The 22,065-nt window shown below is 37.8% G+C and overlaps 1 long non-coding RNA gene across 1 annotated transcript in view; it reads right to left on the bottom strand.

Annotated features, from left to right (window-relative positions):
* The window catches only part of LOC143998339 (uncharacterized), a 56,303-nt gene extending 42,972 nt beyond the window's left edge, over window positions 1–13,331 (bottom strand). Inside the window, exon 1 of the long non-coding RNA XR_013277862.1 lies at window positions 13,174–13,331. This is a non-coding gene — a long non-coding RNA (uncharacterized LOC143998339). The remainder of the gene's footprint in view (window positions 1–13,173) is intronic.
* Window positions 13,332–22,065: the final 8,734 nt, after the last annotated feature.

Below are 22,065 nucleotides of genomic sequence, written 5' to 3'. Positions count from 1 at the left end.
CTCACATCTCAGAGGAACCAGAAAAAAAATAACGTGCCAGGTGTCGTAAGAGAGCGATCCAACAACCAGTGTCTTTAAACAAAAAATTAATCAATATAAGTAAAACCATCAGAAAATCATGTGATTTATTCTGAAAATGCCAATAAGCATAGAATCAATAGATAAGACATGGGTTTGTAGGCTAACCATAGCAATAAAGTACTTACAAAGGATGGAGTCCTGGTTGGAAAAGGAAGGAGAGAGGGTGTAGGCATCAACCAAACACCAGATCACAGAGGATCCTGCAATTACTCCATAAACAAATCCCTAAAAAAATATTTTTCAATATGTAATCAATGCGCCACATAATAGGGATAGGGTTAGTATCCCTACTAGAGCATGGAAACAGACACAAAAGGGAATAATACGATGTATATATACCTTAATAATATGAAGTAACTTAATTTTGCTGTTTAGTATGAAGTTGCTCACTTAATTGTAAGAACAGAGTAAGCCCCTGTACACACGGTCGGAGATTCTGCCATCCAAATCCGTCGGATTTTGTCCGTTGGATTTAGTCCGACGGATTGTGTCCGAAACTGTTGCATACACACGGTCAGACTAAGTTGAATCCGATCTTTCAGAACGTGATGACGTAATTTCGTTACGATGGGACTACATTCAGGCTAGTAGCCAATAGCTTTAAATAAGGAATTTGATCTGAGCATGCGTGGCACTTGGTCCGATCAAAATTTGCTACACATGATTGGAGTATGTCCGATCGAAACCAGTTGGTCGGGAAATATTTCCAACACGTTGGAAAATTGGGTCCGACGGATATTCCGACGGAATCAGTCCGATGCATACCACACACAGTCGGATTATCCGACGACACGGTCCGATAGGACACATTCCGACGGATTCTCCGACCGTGTGTACAAGGGCTAATAGGTATATTCTACAAATATTAAAAAAATACATAATGAGAATACTCCTATTCACATTCAATGGATATATACAATACTAGTGAAAACAAACGATTCATTAAAAATAGGGTATAAAAGGATGACCACTGACCATCAGAATGGTGGCAAATGAAACTCTACACCTTGCTGATATTGCTATCTAGCCAATGTCTCATCTTCCATCCACACTCATTATCCAAAGGATCTATGGAATACATAATTGCATATCTAAAATCAGCTCATATAATGAACATAGCCATCTGACTATTGACAGAGCCTAAGATAGACTCACCTATATCTCCCATCAGCAAACACTGCACCATTCACCCAGCCCCTACATGGCAGACTGAATATATAGCCGTTTCATGCTTTGCTGGTTTTTTTTCTTCCTCTGCATCAACTTTCGGTATAGTATTGTGTATATGCGATTGTATAATTTTGTTTCCCTTTCATTGGTTGAACTAGATTGACTTGCGTCTTTTTTCAACCAGACTATGTAACTATATAACTGACTGACAAATGGATGTTGGGCACTAACAACTGGCAAGACTAATCCTGTTGACCACATTTGAAAGGTCAGGTTATGGGTCCTTTAATATATGATTCTAATGAGAACTTCAAACTCACAGTATTCCCTGCTAACCCACGGTGCTACGAACCTGAACCTCTTCCTTAGTAGTTGGTTTTGTGATGGGCTGGCAGCGCAACCAAATTGAAAGGGCTGCCCTATCACAATACACATAAACATGCAAAAAACTGCATAACATTTTTGAAAATACTGAAAGTGTGAAGGAGTCCTAAAAGTGTACAGTACATGCACAGCATGCCAGAATACAATACACTCAAAATTGGTATATGCAGGTGAAAACATTTTTTAACAGAATAGCATGCATCCACAATATGAAAAAACATGGTACTATATTTTCTATTTTTTCTTTTCTTTACTTTATAAATAAATGTAATGGTTTATATTCTTAAATATACAGGTCACCTATGCTACTTGCTGAAATCATTTGTCCAATAGTCACATTTTTTAATTCAAAATTAAGTATATAACAAAAGAAACAATTTGCCAAATAGAAAAAAAAAAGAGCTTTGTTGCTAAAGTAAATAATTCAGAGTTGTAAAAAGCAGCACTTAGAGCACATTACCCATACATGTACATGCTCATTACACACAGCTGGCTAACAAAACATTCTCCTTACTCCACACAAATAAAGGGTCATGTGGGGTGACTGAAATACCTGTTTTAATTTAGCCGTATTTTTAGCTTATTTTTTTTGTGTTTTTCAGCCTTGGGATTACTGGGATTGCTCTATTCACACTTCCCAATTCCAAATCACATAGAGATAGCTGCACAATGCGCAATGTGCCTTTGGTGCTATTATCCCTTAATGACACCCCAAACACAATGCAATTCTGCTGTAATTGTCACACTACAGGATTACGCCACAATTATGGCAAACCGGGCCTTTCACAATTGCGTGAGGCAGGTGCTTATTTTCAGGGGACAAAGATGTGTGGGACAGATCATTCAGGGGGATAGGCTGCCTGTGATGCAAAATCATGTGCAAATCACTCCACAAGATCACGCAGTGGGAACACTTGTTCCTGCTACACGATAATGAGAACGGTGCCTCAAAGAGCTAATCAAAATGATGTAGGGGCAGATGTGAGATGAGGCATGCTCAGCAGACTATCATACTGGGGCCAAGTTTGGAGCTAATTAACCTGCAAGCAAGTATTTAGAGTTTGAGAAGAAACCAGAGTACTCAGAAAAAACCCACGCAAACAACACAAACATAGGCAGAATGTGCATACTCCATGCAGATAATGTCCTTGCTGGGATGCAAGCTAATGACCCCTGCATTTGTTAATCATAAATGAAAGTGTTAAAAAAGAAGCAGTTTGTTATTTAATAACAATTAAATTAAATTAGTAACTAATTAATATACTGTATACAGTATGTTATTACTGTATAATGAAACAAAAAAAATCCATCAAAAATTAAAGATATCCTTCTGACAGGAGCCATTTTCAGGCTGGATACGACCATTATATCATAAAGAGTCAGGGTCAAAGGAGGTTCACCCTTCCTCACTCATCCATACCAGCCTGGGCCCCTTTTGTTCAATTTATAAGGTATCACAATCCCACTGCTTCTCAATATTAAACAATTTATATTGGCATACACTCTTATGACCATATACTCTGAATGCCTTATTAAGATTATAGAACAACCTAACCTCCACCACAGTTTACTACCACTAAGATACATTTTTCTGTACCTACACATATTGTTACGTTTTATAGATTGAAAGTAAAAAATTCAAATATAATAGCTAATATTATAATAATAATAAGTCATTTTAGTTGAGTAGTTCTCAGACAACCCCTCCATCAAATGATTTGGACCAGTGCACAAAGCAAGGTCCATAAAGACATGGATGAGCAAGTCTGGGATGGAGGAACTTGACTGGCCTGCAGAGAGTCCTGACGTCCTGACGTCAACCTGATAGAACATATTTGGGATGAATTAGAGTGGAAACTGCAAGCCAAGCCTTCTCGTTCAACATCAATGTCTGTCCTTACTAATGCGCTTTTGGTGGAATGGTCAAAAATTCCCATAGATACTCTCCTAAACCTTCTGGGCAGCCTTCCCAGAAGAGTTTAAACTGTTATAGCTGCAAAGGGTGGGTCAACTGAATATTGAACCCTATGGACTAGGACTGGGATGCCATTGAATTTCATGTGTTTGTAAAGGCAGGCATCCCAAAATGTTTTCTAATATAGTGTATATGCTGTAGATGATTACTTCTTGCTGGCCATCACTTCATTAGGCTAAAGTTACACATGACATCTTGGCTAGCTCAATCGTGCTAATAAAGTTGCTGGTGAACAATCACTAGAAGTGACAATTGATAACTAAACAGACTAAACAAATAGCTCCCAATAAAGTAAGCTTCCTCATAGTTTGTGAGGAAAAGACATACAGTAAGTCCCCCCGTTTCAACCTACAGTAGGTGTGTGTATGTATGTGTATGTGATATTGCTTCCTGAAGAAGGCATCTAAACATTTTTTAAAGTTGTGGACACTCTCAGCTAGTACCACTTCCAGTGGAGGGAATTACACATTTTTTAAATGTTTTTTATTGCCATATGCAAGTATGGTACAGAGAAAACAGGTAGCATATTTCAACCCGTAGACAATACACAAATACACAAATAGACACCACTGATTTTTACCACTGCAAAAGGTACAACACCAATAAAGGTCTAAATGAAAAAATAAGGATTCAATTAGAGAAATGTGTCTAGCCATAGTAGTTAGTCACAAAATACTGGATGACAATAGTTATTCGTATCAAAAACTTAGCTGAATCAGGGGGACTCAAAAAGCCCTGTAAGATTATTTTCTATGAAATGTAGCATACAGCCCCTCTATTTATATGTCTTTGTGTGCTGGCTCTTGTCCAGCAACGCCCACCCCATGGTGGGAGGTTTTATGGTAGGCTTTATTTATCAATGTCCGTCCAACTACATCTGACCTCTGTGCCCCAGATTTCCCAAAGAAGGCCTCACAAATTTTACAACCTTTATTTTATTGTAGGGGGATGCCCTTTTGCTCACAGGAACATGGATTGATTTCTGTGTACATCTCCTTTACCCAGTATCAATCTCTAGCTTTCTCTAAGGTAAGACATTTGTTGTCATAGTAGACATATGAAACCAACTGTGAATATTGTAGCATTATAGATACAGCAAATACACACACATTCCCTCTCCTTCTCTGGTTCTAGATATCTGTTAAAAACCTTTGTATACATCATACATTTATATATATATATATATATATATATATATATATGCATCTTGATCTACTTACGGCACAAAGTATAGAACATATGGATATATATAGTCTTCCATTTCTACTGCTCAATAGTTATGTCTGAATCAGCAATTTATCTATCTACCCATATGTGGTTTCCCTCTAGATTTTCTAACACTTCATAGAAAATAATCTTACTTGGCTTTTTAAATCCCCCCGATTCAGCCAAGCTTTTGGTATGAATAACCGTTGTCATCCAGCATTTTATGACTAACTACTATGGCTAGACACATTTCTCTAATTGAATCCTTAATTTTTCAATTAGACCTTTATATGTGTTCTATCCTGTGTGAGAGGCTCCCAGGCCCTCCGGAACGGGCCATCCTCCTTTGGGCTGCCTGCACTGCAGCACTTTTTGGTAAAGCTATTCACCCATAGTGTTTCCACAGCAGATATATGATGTATCTGTATCTTCATCTTGTTTTATATTAAACTGAATATGTATTATATGATTAATGTATGTTCTCCTTTTATTTATATTAGTCATATGATAATTGCTCTAAAAGCATTGCATATGTATATATGTACTATAAAGCTCCTGAAGAAGCAGTAGACGCAGTAGACTTAATCCATGAAACATATGGAGCAAGCAATACACAGATGGTAGTACTGTAATAAGATGTCACAATATGTGACTATAGAGCCAATGTCTCTTGATTGTCATGCTTGGTTTTATAACTGTATACCTGTATAATTCTTTTATACATATTTTTGTAATAAAAAAATTATAAAATCTCTACCTGAGACTACTGCCTTTCCTGTTATATGGTACCAACAGTTGAGACTTGCTGACATCCTTCATCTCCAAGCCCAAGCACCAGCGAAAACTTCTCAAGATTTCTATTCACGACATGATTTCTCCAAAGATTCAGTTTCCTTTTAAGCTGCTTAGAATATTTTCTCCAGGGCCTTAGAGAGACCTATTCAACTGGTTTGTGTGATAAAAAATATCAGCTAAGTAGGCATCTTCAAAGCACTCAGCAATATCTGGTCTACTATTTTCTTGAATTTACTCCTTTAATTCTTCTATCAGCTCAGCCATTTGGTCGATAACTTTTTCTCTGCTAAGCCACCTGATTCCTGTATGTAGCAGGATATTTACATGACATTATTCACACTTTGTTCAGGTTTTCACAAGGTTTTTTAAACATTCTTGGGTGCACTGATATATGTTTAGTAAAGTTATCCACTTTTGTAGCATCATTCAGATCTTCTCATTTCAGCTACAGGAGTTTTTGACATGAGTACTTCTCCATGAAAAAAGCAATGTTTTTTGACAGTATTAGGATCCTCCTTTTTTAAAAGATAAAAGTGAACTATTAATAGGGCACCATCAGTACACATCCCAACATATCCTTTCCAAGATAGGCCTGTTGTTTTGAGATACTAAGACAAAAATATTAAATACATTTTGATTGGTTGTTTCAGACAACGCTTTGCAGAAAAAAAAAAGTTTTCATGAATGTCACTAACATTTTCAAATTTTACAAATACTTTAAGATGGCATGCCTTGGTTATATCTATTGAGTCATCAACCTGGATAGAAAAGATGCAATTTTTCAATTTATTATACTAAACCACTTCAGCTTTATGTCATCAATAGATTGACCTTTTCAATTTCATGTACTGCATCTGGTCCTAGCAATTTACATGCTGACAGTATTAATTTCTGAGCAATACGTTCTGCCACTAAATAACTTGCTTCCTAAGCCCCTTTACTAGCTGAAAATGTTTCTTAGTAAAGCTGTACTTTGCTTATTTTAGAATTTCAATAACCAAATAAAATAATTAGCACATTTAGATGCCAGTTGGCTGTGATTTGTATTATCCTCATAAAATAGTATTTTTAATTTTGATGGAGCCATTCTCTATTTGTAATTTGTTTGCAACAGACAAGGCACAATGGAACAGGGCAATTTGGACCATTGGTCCATGAAACTCAAGAATAGGTACATTTAAAAGTAAAGAGGGCTTTTTTTCCAATATTGTATCAGTGCATGGAAATGACTCAGCAGATACTTCCTTGCTAACCTTGTCAATTGTTTCTATATACAGTACAGAGGCCTTGACTCCCCCTCTTTTTTCTGACACCTCCTTTTCACAAAACACCACAATGCACCATAAAGGTATGTTTATATAAATATATAACACAATGACATACAACGTTAAATATCTGAATCACAGATTCACAATAACTGGTGTTCAGCACAAAACCCACTTTGCACTGATGCTCGGAGTAAAACCCAATCTATGGGGGGTTTATTGCAAATGACGCAATGGACTTAAACTACAGATGATTGGAAGACTGAAGCACAGAAAGTGCACTGTTAGTTTTCATAAGGAATTTTAGACAAAGGGTATATTTTTCAGTGTACTGCTCAGTCACATTTAACAAGTCCTGATGTTCTCTATAAAACAGAAAAACTGCACTTTTTGATCTCAGGTCCACTCTAAAGTAACTGAAGACATTAGGTCATATTATTCAATTTGAATTCACATATGCAGTGACAATGATAGTGAAAATTGTGATGATTGCGTCCCCTAGACTATTAAGAATGAAATTATTCACTTGACCTCCAGAAGATTTACCCCCTTCATGACCAGGCCATTGTTTGCTATATGGCACCGCGTTCATTTAACTAACAATTGCGTGGTCATGTAACACTGAACATAAATTAAATTTATTTAAACAAGTATGCAGTGTAAGGGTCTTCCTGGTTGCATTGGAATTACGTGGACTATTAGGTAGAGGACCACACACTGGGTTGTTGAATCTAATAGAGATTGTATAATTAAATGTGTATGGCCAGTTGTATGGTGTCTATACAAAGCTGATAAGTTAAGCGCTAAACTGTTGGATCCTGACTTGCATTCATTTGGATGCAATAGGATTTACTAGAGTAGTATGAGGTTCACAATTTATCAATTGAAGTGTTTGTTTGTTTTTTACATGCTGGAAAAGCATTACGTGAAGTTTGCTTGAATGTTACATCTGGTGCAGGATCAAATCAAGCAGAACATGGTGCAGGTGAGGAGAGGCACCCCTTGGTGATAAAGATTGTGTATGGCCACCTTGAAGCAGTCTGCCTTATTGTTAAATTACAGGTCAGGAAGTTAGCTCCAGGATTTTAGCTCTCATCATTTTTGGTTCTACTGGGCTCCTGAAACTTGCATGCATTTGTTTTATTTGGTTTTATGGCCCAATGTAAAAAGCACTGATCTGTGTAATTGCCAAAAGCAACAAATCCACTTGAACATTTTTTTTTTTTGCTACCGTTTTGAAGCCTGATCATCTCTGTGTGAAGAAGAGAAATGCTCCCTCTGCAAATAAAATTTATTTGGATGTTGGGCAAAAGAACAAAAACAAAACCCATCTGGCTCAGTCTGTGTTTCATAGTTGTAAATTTGCCTCTAAAGTGCATTATATGTGTTAACTGAAACTGTGAAGCCAATCTGACTTTGGTGGATGTTTATTGAATTAAAAGGTTAATTTTCATGCTTTCAAAAATAAATACATTACATTTATATAATTTTTTTCCCCACAAATAGAGCTTTCTTTTGGTGGTATTTGATCACCCTTTTTTATTTTTGTGCTATAAACAAAAAAACGACCTACAATTTTGAAATAGAACAATATTTTTTTACTTTCTGCTATAAAACATATCCAATAAAAAACATTAAAAATCTAATTTCTTCATAAATATAGGCCAATATGAATTTGGCTACATATCTTTGGTTAAAAAAAAAATTCAATAGGCGTATATTGAGCTATGGAATACGTATTGGAATTTTTTTTATACTAGAAATGGCAGCGATCAGCGACTTATAGTGGGATTGTAATATTACAGCAGATAATCTGATGTTAACTGATACTTTTGGCATTTTGTGGGAACCAGTGACACTAAAACAGTGATCAGTGCTAAACATATACACTGTCACTATACTACTGACACTGGCTGGGAAGTGGTTAAACATCTGGGGCGATCAAAGGGATAAATGTGTGCATAACCAGTGTTTATGTGTGTTCTGTGGGGTATTTTCACTAAGGGATGTACTGTTTTTTTCCCCTGCCTTGCAGAGAAACAAAAACCAGCACATTCCTGCTGACAGGACAGAGTTCTGTATTATTTACATAGACAGACCTCTGTCCTATCTTCCTCCTTGCTGATCAGCGTGTTTCGGCAGTCATGCATTGTCCAGCACCCACTGATTGGCTTGGGCTGTGACTAATCACAGCATAAATGGCGCACCATTCTGTGTGTGCCTACCTAGAAGAGCATAATCAAGTATAATGTATATATACATGATTCTGTGCAGTCAGACTGCATTGTACCAGTAAAGCTACAGGGAGCAGCCAGTAAGTGGTTATTTACAGTTTTCCCATGCGTGTTAACAAAAAACAAAACATTCAAATAGTGGCTTATTTTCATGAATACCTCTAGTTCTATTTATTTATTATTTATTACAAGTACTGAAAATATATGCAGCATTTACATATATATTGTACATTCACATCAGTTCCTTCCCTCGAGCAGCTTAAAATTTACAGTCCCTAGTTCAGAAATATACATGTAGGTTAGTTCAAGGTGACAGGGTGGTCATCACATCCTCCATATTTTTCTTCTTGTTGGGCGTCAAGCAAGGATTATATGAGAGGCCTACCTAGGGATGGGTTCTTCTGGGCTATACTAGGCACTTTGTACAGAGTCACTGCCATACACATACCTATACTTGAGCCACACTCATGACCCGGTACATGACAAAAATGAATGAACTCTAGTAAAATATCTTGATGTAGTAAGCATCACCTCAGTTTCTTGTGCATTTAGGAGGGACACGCAGAGCCAATGTCCATCTCCAGCTGTCCAGCCCCCCACTTCCAGTAATGATATGGGGTGCACCTATCATGGACTCCAGGTGTGCACTTGACTTCACTTAACTATTTCTCTTCCATACCTGTGTACAGGATGAGGGCCTCAATGTTGCAGATCTGCTCCCATTGCTGTGGGAGACAGATTGTCTGCCCCCATTGCTGTGAGAGTCAGATTGCTGTTGAAGGAGTTCCAACAACATCTCCCTTGCTGCTAGAGGCTATCTCACCTGCCACATATACATGCTTAATGACAGGCTGCTAGACAACCCTTTGCTGCCCTTGGTAACCACTATATCGTCACACTATATTAACACTGGTACTGATGTCTTCATACCCCAGCCGAGCCGTGACTGGGTTAGTGACCCGAGTTGTAGCTTATATGTGTCAGCTACTTACATTTCTCCCCTTTAGTAACTTCAGACCAGGCAAGGGCAAAGTTTCAAAAAACAACAGAAAAGGAAGGGAGAGGGAGGCACACCTAAGTGTAGTATTAATGACACAGTTTAGTGCACAAGATGAATTTCACGTACAAGATGTGAGAAAAACACACGTATTGTATCAGAGGGATTATAATCCTTTAGGGACTGCCACTGTTCAGTGGTTCTTCCGGGGTCCAGATGGCTGTGAAGGGGAGAGCTGGGACGCAGGAAGTGACCAGAAAGTCTGAGCTGCTTGGGCTCCTGTGTCTCAGCTCTCCGCTTCACAGCCAACTGCCCCCCAGAAGACCTACTGGACAGTGACAGCCTCTGAGGATGATGATACCTCCAATACAATGCGTGTGTTATTCCTCACATCTTGTAAGTGAAATTAATCTTGTGCAATAAACGGTGTAATTAATACTACACTTAGGTGTGCCTCCCTCTCCCTTCTTTTTCTGTGGTTTGTTACAGAGTCTTGGACACACTCTGGGGATAGCTGCCACCAAAATTACTTTTTATTATTTGAGACTTTATTCCTGGATTATGGAATTTACCAACCTATTATAAGCACTATTTATATACATATTTTTCCTGCTACTGCGGTGCAATTGTCCATATGTTGTGTTTTTTTTACTTCTAAATGTTTCAAAAAGTCTTTACTAAGGAAAAAATTAACATGATGGAAATCACAGGGAACAGTCTGGAATAAAGTGCAGGCATTCCCCTAGCATCATTATGCCTTAACTACAGGCTTGCGGCTGCCCTAGCATACCTGCTTAGATTAAGTCCATGATTGAATGAGTCCATAGTGGGTTAAACTCTGATCCTGGCAATTCTCTGGTCCTCCAGACTCTGATAACAGCATGGCAGGATTCCATCTCCCACATCTCTGGGCCTATCCACCTTGGCTGTCCCTTATTCTCCTCCCCTTTTTTAGGCTTGGGCTTTCTCACCCTGGGTGCGGACCCTCTGTCCCTTTTATATCAGATAGAACCAGTGGGTCAGACCTAGAAAAAACCCCCCAGACAAAAAAAAACAAAACACACAAAACTCTTAGCTTCCCGACTGTGTAAATGGGCAGCCGGAACTTCAACCTGCCTACACAAATACAGATACAGGCGCCAATTAATATACCAGCATGTCTTTGGAGTGATCTTAAACTGTTTGCAACAGACAATGCACAATGGAACAGGGCAATTTGCATCATCAGTCCATGTAAAATCCAAGAAAAGGTATGTACACGTACTAATAAAACAGAAGAAATCCCTCCATTCCATGCTGCTGGCTCTATAAGGACCACTCCTCTCGTCCCTCGACACTGTTGTTGTCAGCAGCCAGGACTTTAACAGTATCATCCAGCAAGCAGGATTTTAAAGCCACCCATAAGCAGATATTAATCTGATGAAGCTGTGCATCACAGTGGAGATTCCTCAATAAACCTTAAAGTGGTAGTATGGTCAATTTTTTAACTTTTACCTACAGGAAAGCCTATAATAAGGCTTACCTGTAGGTAAAAATAATATCTCCTAAACCTGTACGGTTTAGGAGATATTCCCCTCGGTATGCGCCGCTGACTGCAGCGGCGCATGCGCACAAGGGGGTTCTCTCCATGAAAATCCGGCAGCGCTCGTGCGGCCGGACTGAAATCTCCCGCGCGCATGCGCGGGAGTGACGATATCGCGGCTCCGGCCACTCACAGCGCCGGAGCCGCGATACCCGGAAGAGACGCCGAGGGAGCATGTCGGCTCCCTCGGCGTGGATCGGGCCAGATGTCGGGGCCTCGTTCTAAGGTAAGTATTTCATAATGAGCTAGTATGCGGTGCATACTAGCTCATTATGCATTTTGCTTTGCAGGTTTAAAAAAAAAAAAAAAATTGCGGGTTTACTACCGCTTTAAGAGTTTACTGAATCCCAGTGGAAAACCCTGATGCTGACTAAACAGGAAAAAGGACTTTATTTTTAGCCTTATGGAAACTTCAAGCTAATGTCTCCCATTGTAGCCTCTCAACGGTGAATCAATTCAACCATGCTCACCAAAAATTGAAACAGCATTGTTGAATAGTTTGGCCTTTAACACATACCTTAGACACATTTTATTAGTAGACCACTAATAAGATCTGATGGTCATACATCAGGGCTGTCATACTGAAATGATACTGCTCTGTAAAATGCATAAATGTACTGAAGAATACAAGAATGAATACAAAATCCACAGCAATTAGCCATTTATTTAAATAAGCAGGTATATGTGATAGAGTTGAATGAGAGCCCAGAAGGATTTGTTTTACTTATCATAATTGCACAGTAATAAATTACAGACATCATAAAATGCAAGCCATAGAAATACAGAAATTACAGTTCAGTACAAAGCAAATTTTTTTTGCAACTTCTCAGAGTAAAAGGCAAACTAAGCTAGTCAAATTAACCTTTTTGCTGTAAAATCTATTTTGAATGTTATTTGTAATTATGCACACTATTTTAACATCTAGAAAAAATTACTTGACCTATGTGTCTACTATCATTATTAAAGTTTGACGTAAGAATCCTACCATAATACCAAACAAGTAGAAATAGAACATAATACATACATGACAGGTGCCACTGTAATTTAACAACCTGGGTATTGAGAATTACATGTATGTAATGACAATATCTTCACTTATTGGCAAACCATTAAAACATTTTCTCATTATGACAAGATTTAAATTAAATGTAATCATTATTGTTTATTAACTGCTGCTTCATTGTAAATAAATATAAGTCGACAGAGAGGCTGAAAAACCAATAATACCTCTTCTCATGGTTTAGAGTGTATAGATTTATAACATTAAAAATTAGCATGAAAAATACTTTTTTTAATTATTTATGCATTAACAGCATAACACTGGAACACTAAACATTTGAATAGTATAATTAATTGTTCTGTAGTGTAGCTGTGCATAGTAACCAATCAGCTTCCAACTTCAGCTTGTTCAATTAAGCTTTGACAATCAGTACCCAATAACACTGTTATGACTTTAAGGAATGACGTGCAATTTCAAATCTTACCTGAAGTAGCTTCCAATGTGTTTCTATGGCAGTGTCTTAATAGGTACAATTTCAAGTAGTGTGATTTGAGAAGTAGTTCATGTATTACTTTTTGAGGACTTCAGTAGGATTTAATTGCCATAGACTATAATGTAAATCGTGCTGCAAATCGTACCTGTGCCTATATCAGCACTACTTGAGCCTGAAAGAAGTTGAATATTAAACCTTTGCTAGCTAAACTTTTGTTCATAACATCACTGTTGCTCCCTGTGACATAGACAGCCACTCTCGCTGAAGTAGCACTGAAGTCATATCAATTCATTACAAATCCCACAGAAATAGTGCTGAAGTCGTGCTAAAGTCGGACTAAAACCAAGAAGCTGATTACTATGCACAGCTGAACCAGATTTTGTGCACTAATTTTAGTAAAAAGGCAACAGGAAGATGCTTCTAAGTGCAGTATTCCAACAGTTTTTAACATGTATACGGTTCAAAACACTTACAAGATCCAGTAATAAAACAGGTACATCAATTAGATAATCCTGGCTCCTATCAGCATCTGCAGAAGAAGAGGAGAGTGAGGGGGCAAGATGGCCACTGTAAGTTTTACTAGTTTCAGTAAATCTCCCAAATGAGTTCTCAGCAATATCTTGAACATTGAATATTTATTCTGTCACAAAAGTACAGTGAAAATCCAGCATCACAAAACACCTTGGCACATTTTACACCTTGGGTGCATACTCATATGGGCACTCATATGAGTAAGCACCTTGGGTGCATACTCATATGGGTAAGCACCCATATGGGTAAGCACTTACTCAATTAAGCTTTGATAAAAAGCACTGCTGAGCTAGAACACAGAGGGGTTGATTTACCAAAGGCAAATCCACTTTTCACTACAAGTGCACTGCAAGTGCAATCAGTTTAGATCTGAGGAGAAGATCCAAAATGAGGGGAACATTTTATCATCCAATCATGTACAAGCAAAAGTGCTGTTTTTTATTTTCCTTGCATGTCCCCCTCAGATATACAGCAACTGCACTTGCAAGTGCGCTTTCAAATGCACGTGTAGAGCAAAGTGGATTTTCCTCTAGTAAATAACCCCCAAAGTTTAGTGAAACCTAAGTGAAGGAATGGATACCCACCCCCCCGTCTAACAGGCTCACAGCAAAACATACAAAATTGAGGCTGTCAATCACCCGCTGTGTGCTGGAGGGTAAAGTGGGCAATCGCCTGGGGGGCTGTGGGGTCAGCATAGAGTATTATCAATTTTATCAAGTCCGCAACATTGCGGCAGAAAGATCAGACACTTTATTTTGGGACCATTTATACAGTGATCAGAGCTAAAAATAGCCATTGATTACTGTATAAATGTCACTGGCAGGGAAGGGGTTAACACTAGGGGGTGATCAAGGGGTTAACTGTGTTCCCTGGGTGTGGTCTAACTGTAGAGGGAATGGGGCTGACTAGGGAGAGAGAGAGATTGGTGCCCATACTTAATATGAACACACAATCTCTGTCCTGTTTCCTGAGAGAACCAAGATTTGTGTATTTATACACATATATCCCGGTGATGATTGAGATACGTGTAGAGATTTAAATGAGGCATCAGTATTTAGATTGATTGACACTTTCTTGTTCAACCACTAGATGGCCTTAGTGAGGAGTTCTCTGTATTGATTTTATTATTTTGAGAGGCATTAGCTTTTAGGGCCACTAGATGTCGCTCTATATTGTTTATATACAATTATTTATATTTATTTTTATTTGTATTTCTATGATGTGTAGCAATATTCTATTCCAGTATAGGATGTTATGAGCTTAATATGATGTCTATAATTAGAAGAATGTACTTTTTCACTGCAAGATTTATCTGTGTATGTGTGCATGGTTTCTGACAATGTGGAGGTGTCGCTGTTTACGGTTGCTATGACAGCGGCGCATACCACATATAAGCTTCGGTGACACCTGTCTCCCATACCCTTTGATAAAGTCACGAGGTTGTGACGCAACATGTCAGAGAGGAGCTAGGTGTCATGTTCATCACTTCCGGTCGTGGCCGAGACCGGAAGTTAGTTTGTTTACTGATTTGGGATTCTTGCAATTGAAATTTGACGAGAAGAGAAAGAAGTGGTGGAAGTGTCATCATTAGATATACAGTGCTATATTGGCCGTTGATGGTCTGTATTTGAGGTGAGAGGCTGGGGAAACAGGTGGTGCACAAGCTGAGCACTTAAGTATCGGTGGACTGTCACTTATTTGGAGTTGCTTCTATTTTTCATTTCACTGCATGGATTTTTTTCATGGTCACTGGGTGTTTCTTATATTTTATTGTTTTTTGCCCAATTTTTTGAGATCAATGTTTGATACAGTTTGTTCACAATTGTTTATGATTTATTGGTTTATGAAAACGGATTAGCACACCTGCTTTTTAAATGATTTTTTTCAGGTCTAGGGTTCAGACTTTTTTGGCTGCAGCTTTTCCAATTGTCTAATTGTCTAATTGTTAATTGGTCAAATCATTTCTTTGTTCATTTGTATTGAAAAGGTGGTAGGGTAAGTGCAGGAATTCTCTATGTTTTACTTTTTATACATTAAGATCAGTAGACTGATTTATCTGTGTTTTAGGCAATTACAAAGTCAAAATGGACGTGAATTGTGGATTCTGTGCCCAAAAAGTTAGGCTAAGGGCCAAGGGCTAGTAGACAGCATTAGTTTTAGGTTTCCTGCAGCTGATAATTTCTCTATTAAAGAATTACAATGCCCAATTCCTTGCTGTATATTTTTGTGCAGGTGTCCATCTTTGTAGAGAGATAACTTTGCTTCTTCATGTCCAGTCCTGCCCCCTGATGAGTGGTAATATGATGACTGGTGGGAGTAATGTTCAAGAAACAGAAGGACTTAGCAGCCCGTAGAGACATCATGCAAGCCTGGATACACCCCACTCTAGCCAAAATTGCTTCAGTGAAACAAGCACTTCAAACCCTTTTTCTCATGGACAAATTAGACACAATCCCTCAAAAAAGAGCGTTTTATTGCCACATGGTGCTGCTACATGGAGCGCTCATTTTTTTCCAGAAAAAAAATCTCCTTACACATAAAACCCTTCCACTTCTCAGACTGGTACCTACACACAGACTTCGCCAACACACTGGGCAAACTTAGAATCAAAGATACCTTTGGCCCTCAGACCCATCCTGACCCTCCCCCTAGGCATTCCAATTGCTCTATTTGATCCATAACTGCCTTTTAATTAGAGATGTACTGTATATGTATCTGCAACCTTTTCATTATCCGGTCATTGTGTGTGCATGCTTCCATTCCTCAGGATGTTTCTTTGGTGGAATTCAAGATTAGTTACTTAAGTTTAACCAGTTACTCTTTTTTCAGCTATTATACGATCATTACTGTTTTTGAGTCATGCGGTCTTCAGTTCTATTGCTTTATATTGTGAAGTCTACGCTATTTGCCCTTTTGCCTTCGCAAACTTCTTATTCTTGTTAATGGTATTTTATACTTTTTTATTTAAATTTCAGTAAAAAAAAATAAAAGCCACAATATAGTAAAGGACGGAAAAAACACAGCCGCACTCTGAAAATAATCTATTTTCTTGTGCCTTTTATTGTAAAATAAAGATCACCTAACACGATCCACAGCAAAAGTGATACAGAGCAAAACTGACCCGTTTCACACTGAAATCAGTGCTTACTCATAGCTATAAGTAAGCACTGATTTCAGTGTGAAACGCATCAGTATGTTCTGTATCACTTTTGCTGTGGATCGTGTTAGGTGATCTTTATTTTACAATAAAAGGCACAAGAAAATAGATTATTTTCGGAGTGCGGCTGTCCAGAGTTTTTTCCGTTCCTTCCCTATCTGTGCACGCATTAGCCAGCACCTGGGGCTCTTTGTCTGGAAGAAAAGTAATTATCTTGGTGGATCGGCCTGGAGCAGTGGTTCCCTTTTCTCCCAAAGCAACAATATAGCAGTAGAAATAAACGTGTAATTTGCACTAAAATGTGGAATTTTGCAATAGAACAATTCTAACCTTAAAAAAAAAAATGTGAATGGAGATTCATATCCCATCTTTGATTTTGGAAATGATTGTTACTTAGTTTTGTGTTGTGGTCACTTATATACTCAAGTCAGCTTCAGCAACTGAAGGTACCAGATCAAATATTCACCTATTTTATTGTGCAAAAGAAACCAAACACTACAACTTGGGAAAAATTAAAAGGCCTATATATTGTGCGACATAAAAAAAATAAGCTGACATCATTTATCAAAGTTTATATTTTATTTTTAATTTTCTAAAAATGAAAAAGTTGTTCTGTAAAAAGTAATAAATAAAGTAATTTTTAATAAAGAAATAAATAACAATAAAATAAAGTAATAAAATAATAAATAAATAAAGTAATTTCCCTTTGTAAATAAACAAGACAAAAAATTGAAATCTTGGATTTAGTTATTTCATCAACATCAACATTTCCATTCAATCTCTGGCTCAGGTTTGTATTGAAATTGCCATGACAATTATTTATAACTTTATAGAAAATAAATCTTTCTAGGTCAGAAAAACTTAACATTAAGTATTAACACAATATATCAAAGGTAATCAATTACTTACAGAAGCTCATGCTACTGAGTTACAGATGGCATAATGTAAGTATATATAGAATACCTCACTGTTTAAACTACACGCTGTATGTAAATATATAAAGCATAAAATAACAAAACATCTATGCAATCACAGTCTGGGCCTCATAATTTGAGAATCTTTCTGAAGGATAAACTGCCTGTAGGAACCAGTCGGGTTTTCTCTTTAATTTGATAATTTTGATAATTGATAGATACATTTTGTGAGTCAAACAAAGAGCAGCTTTATCAGCTATTATTTTATCACAATTATGATTACATGAAATTCTGACCAAGAGAAACCAACAGGGGAAGCTTCCCTTCTTGTTTTCTTTTTTCTTTTGAGGAAGTCTGCTAACCTTGAGCATGACGTAATGGACAGCTGCAGGAAACTTGGCACTTAAAGAGAACATTACAACCAATATTGATATTTACAGTATTCAATAGCCCATGGTGGCTTTTTTGTGTCTAGATTCAAGTGGACTAAAGGAACCTATCTATTAGAGATACTAGATCTGTCCTAGTTTTTATACAAATGACAAGCATAAACCTAACACTGCCTCAATACTGTAATAATAATAATTATATATTGCCAGCCATAAAGTACTCAATTTGATAAGCAATAATGCCTCGCACTAAAATGATATCGTTGTGACATCATCTTTAGTCCACTAAAATCCACTTGTAGTGGCAGAATCACTGCCAATATATTTGAAGTCACCATTAGAGCACATGGGAAGTGATGCTCAGGATTAGACTGACATTTTGCACTTGATATAATAAAAATGCTGGTCGCAGAGCAACATTTAGAAGGAAATTAGGGATTAGGAATGCTATAATTGAATAAAAATGTTGAATTGATGTACGGAGCTCCCTTCTATGGTGGAACTTCACACAAGAATCCGGGATGTTAAAAGGATAAAATACCTAACTGCCTTACTTAATAACTCTCTGGATAAACACATTCAAGTCTAGAACATTTGGGAAAAATCCCCCACAACTGACTGACTCCCCATCACTCCAGGTTCTTGCTTCCACTCAACCACATAGAGAAGGTTGAAATGGACCTGGCTGGCAGCCTGGCTGTCTGGACACTCTGATTCCCCCTTTTCCCTTTTTTATATTTTCTACCCTTTCTCCTTTTTAATATTCATTACTTGTAACCATGTATGGAAATGTACACTGGGGTACTTATTCTGTTTAAATAGGCCAAGTCCCCCCCCCCCCCCCGGTTTATAAAATAATCTGTTTAGCTGATATTTACTGTTGTTCACCTCTTGTGTAATGCTGACGACTTCATAAGAAAAATAATATACTGGTCTTCTGCATTATCCCACGGTGAGTGGGATTCTTTCCCACTATTTATATAGCACCAACATATTGCACAGTATTTTGCAGAGCACATTTTCTTCCATGCTTATTTTATTCCTTGTCCCAACAGCACTTACACTTTAATGCTCCAGGTATATTTACCCACATACACTTTTGAGCCAATTCAAGCAGAAGTTTTGCACCACAATGTTTTCAATGGTGGGAGGAACATGAGGTATCTAGCGGAAAATCACCTAAATAGCATAGAAAACAAAGAAACTTCAGTATTCCTAAAGGTAGGATCATAGTGCAACACAAAGCCTTAGTGCTATAAGGAAGATTTGCTGCCACTGTGCCAATAGTCAATCAAAGTTAGATTTGAGTATTCTCTGTAAATATAAGAATGCGTTTATGTTGGGCAGGTCATTGAAATTCTGTTAATTTAGTTTGCTTGCATCCCATACTGCTATCCTTACAACAACCATTCCAAGAACTTGCACATGGAGTACATCGCAAAGTGAATAGTTGCCATGCAACCTGTTATGTGTCTCTTGCTTGTGGGGAGCTGAATTTGTTGCACGGTTATTTTGAAAAGCACAAATTACTTGTTTTTATCTGAAGGAACAAAGGACACAGCATTTTTTTTTGCCATACTGTCAATTCATATTTAGATGCTGTGCTTAGCTGAGGCAACTGCAAATACCAATCCATCCGTAATAAAATACTTGGCACGTAAAATAGAGAAAATCAGCTAAAATAAAAAATAAATGTTATGACATTTGGCAGAGGTTCAAATGAGAACTGAACACCCCGTACAGTGACATTTTTATCTTTGCAACCCAACACTGATCCTTAATGAAAGGTAGCCCAGAGGAAAGCAGAAATGTTCCACACTGCAGCCAATTAGAATGTAACTACTATTTTCTGGCAGTTTATTTTGTAATAAGTCTCAGAACATATTGAGAAGAAAAAATATACATATAAAGTAGAACTATGATCAAACTACAAAATCAAATATGGGGTGTAAGCTACCCATGCCAGGTAGATAGGAAATACCTATTAGTTCATTGGATAAGCACTAACCTTTGATATGGTGACAACACTCTTCCTTCTGCAGTTAGATCAATGCTGCATTGTCACTGTAGTGGCATGGATACTTATACCATTGATAGCCCTATTAGTGAGTAGTAAAGCTTAGCTCCGCCCACGTACATTTAGACTGAAAGCACAATCCTCTCTCTACAAGAAATTGTAAGGCAAGGGAAATTATACAAAAACCTTGCTAGTCCCTCAAACCCCTCCAGCAAGCTTGTGCTTTTGGTTCTGCAATGGATAGAGTAAGAATATGCAATGTATTTTATTGGATTATTTATTTCACCCTGGTCAATCACCTGAGAGGTTTGTTCTAGCGATGCAAGCTGGAACATGGAATAAATATTTTGTAAGATCTTCTAGGAAAGTTCACTCCCCTCCCAGGCTTTGCCTGAAGGGGATGTAGTGGTAGAAGGTCCCTGCAGAGTGTGTAGTTTCTGAAGTCCAGCTCATGCTTCTCAGGCCATTAAATAGCTTTAATTCCTACTCATCATAACCCGTATAATTAATCTAGGTTTGATTTTCTAAAGGAAAATAGACTATTAGCAAATGAAGTGAAGCACTGATGACTTCCATCCAATCATGTGCAAACAAAAATGTTGTTTCTTTTCTTAATATTCCTTGCATGGGATTGAGTATTCTTTGCGAAGTGAAGTTAAAGTGTTTGCAAAGCCAAAAATAAAAACATTGCATTGTCTCTTTAAGTTAAATAAATGTGATTTTTCATATGTGCACTGTATTTCCTGCTGCTGATGCTTTAATGTACCTGGTTGATCCTGCCTATGCTGATCCTCCTACAAGTAAACTGACCATGGCAGCTGATCAGTTTACATCTTGTGTCCTCACGCCAAAGATACAAGCATGCTGTGCAAGAGCACAGTGTGCCTGTATCTTACATGATCAGTGAGAAGGCTCACTCAGATGGGATTGACAGACTGACATTTGCTGCTGAGCCTGGTTGTGTTCCATTGCCATGGAAACACAGAAGCTCTGGGGCCATATAAATTCTGGTTTTGACATACTACCCCAACACTGGACACACGCACTGGCAGGTCTATGCATTACTGTGGAGCTGACAGTTTGAAGCTGAAGAACACAGTAGAGGCAAGTTTTTTTGTTTTTTACCACTTTCAGACCGGACCAATTTGCTGGTCAAAGACCAGACCACTTTTTGCGATTCGGCACTGCGCCGCTTTAACTGACAATTGCGCGGTCGTGCGACGTGGCTCCCAAACAAAATTGACGTCCTTTTTTTCCCACAAATAGAGCTTTCTTTTGGTGGTATTTGATCACCCCTGCGGTTTTTATTTTTTGCGCTATAAACAAAAATAGAGCGACAATTTTGAAAAAAACGCATTCTTTTTTACTTTTTGTTATAATAAATATCCCCCAAAAATATATAAAAAAACATTTTTTTCCCTCAGTTTAGGCCGATACGTATTCTTCTACATATTTTTGGTAAAAAAATCGCAATAAGTGATTATTGATTGGTTTGCGCAAAAGTTATAGCGTTTACAAAATAGGGATAGTTTTATAGCATTTTTATTAATAATTTTTTTTTTTTTTTTTTTACTAGTAATGGCGGCGATCAGCGATTTTTATTGTGACTGCGACATTGTGGGGGACCCATCGGACATTTTTGACACATTTTTGGGACCATTGTCATTTATACAGTAATCACTGCTATATAAATGCAGTGATTCCTGTGTAAATGACACTGGCAGTGAAGGGGTTAACCAGTGGGTAGCAGTGTAGGGGTTAAGTGTTCCTAGGGGCGTGTTACTAACTGTGGGGGGGTTGGGCTTTCATTTAGTGAACACTGATCTCTGCTCCAATAACATGGAGCACAGATCAGCGTCACTAGTTGCTAGGCAG

The sequence above is a fragment of the Lithobates pipiens genome, unplaced genomic scaffold (genome assembly GCF_037356315.1).
Source record: "Lithobates pipiens isolate NorthernLeopardFrog02 unplaced genomic scaffold, aLitPip1_a1.2 Scaffold_19, whole genome shotgun sequence".
Taxonomy (NCBI): Eukaryota; Metazoa; Chordata; class Amphibia; order Anura; family Ranidae; genus Lithobates; species Lithobates pipiens.
This window is presented reverse-complemented; position numbering and strand designations above follow the sequence as displayed.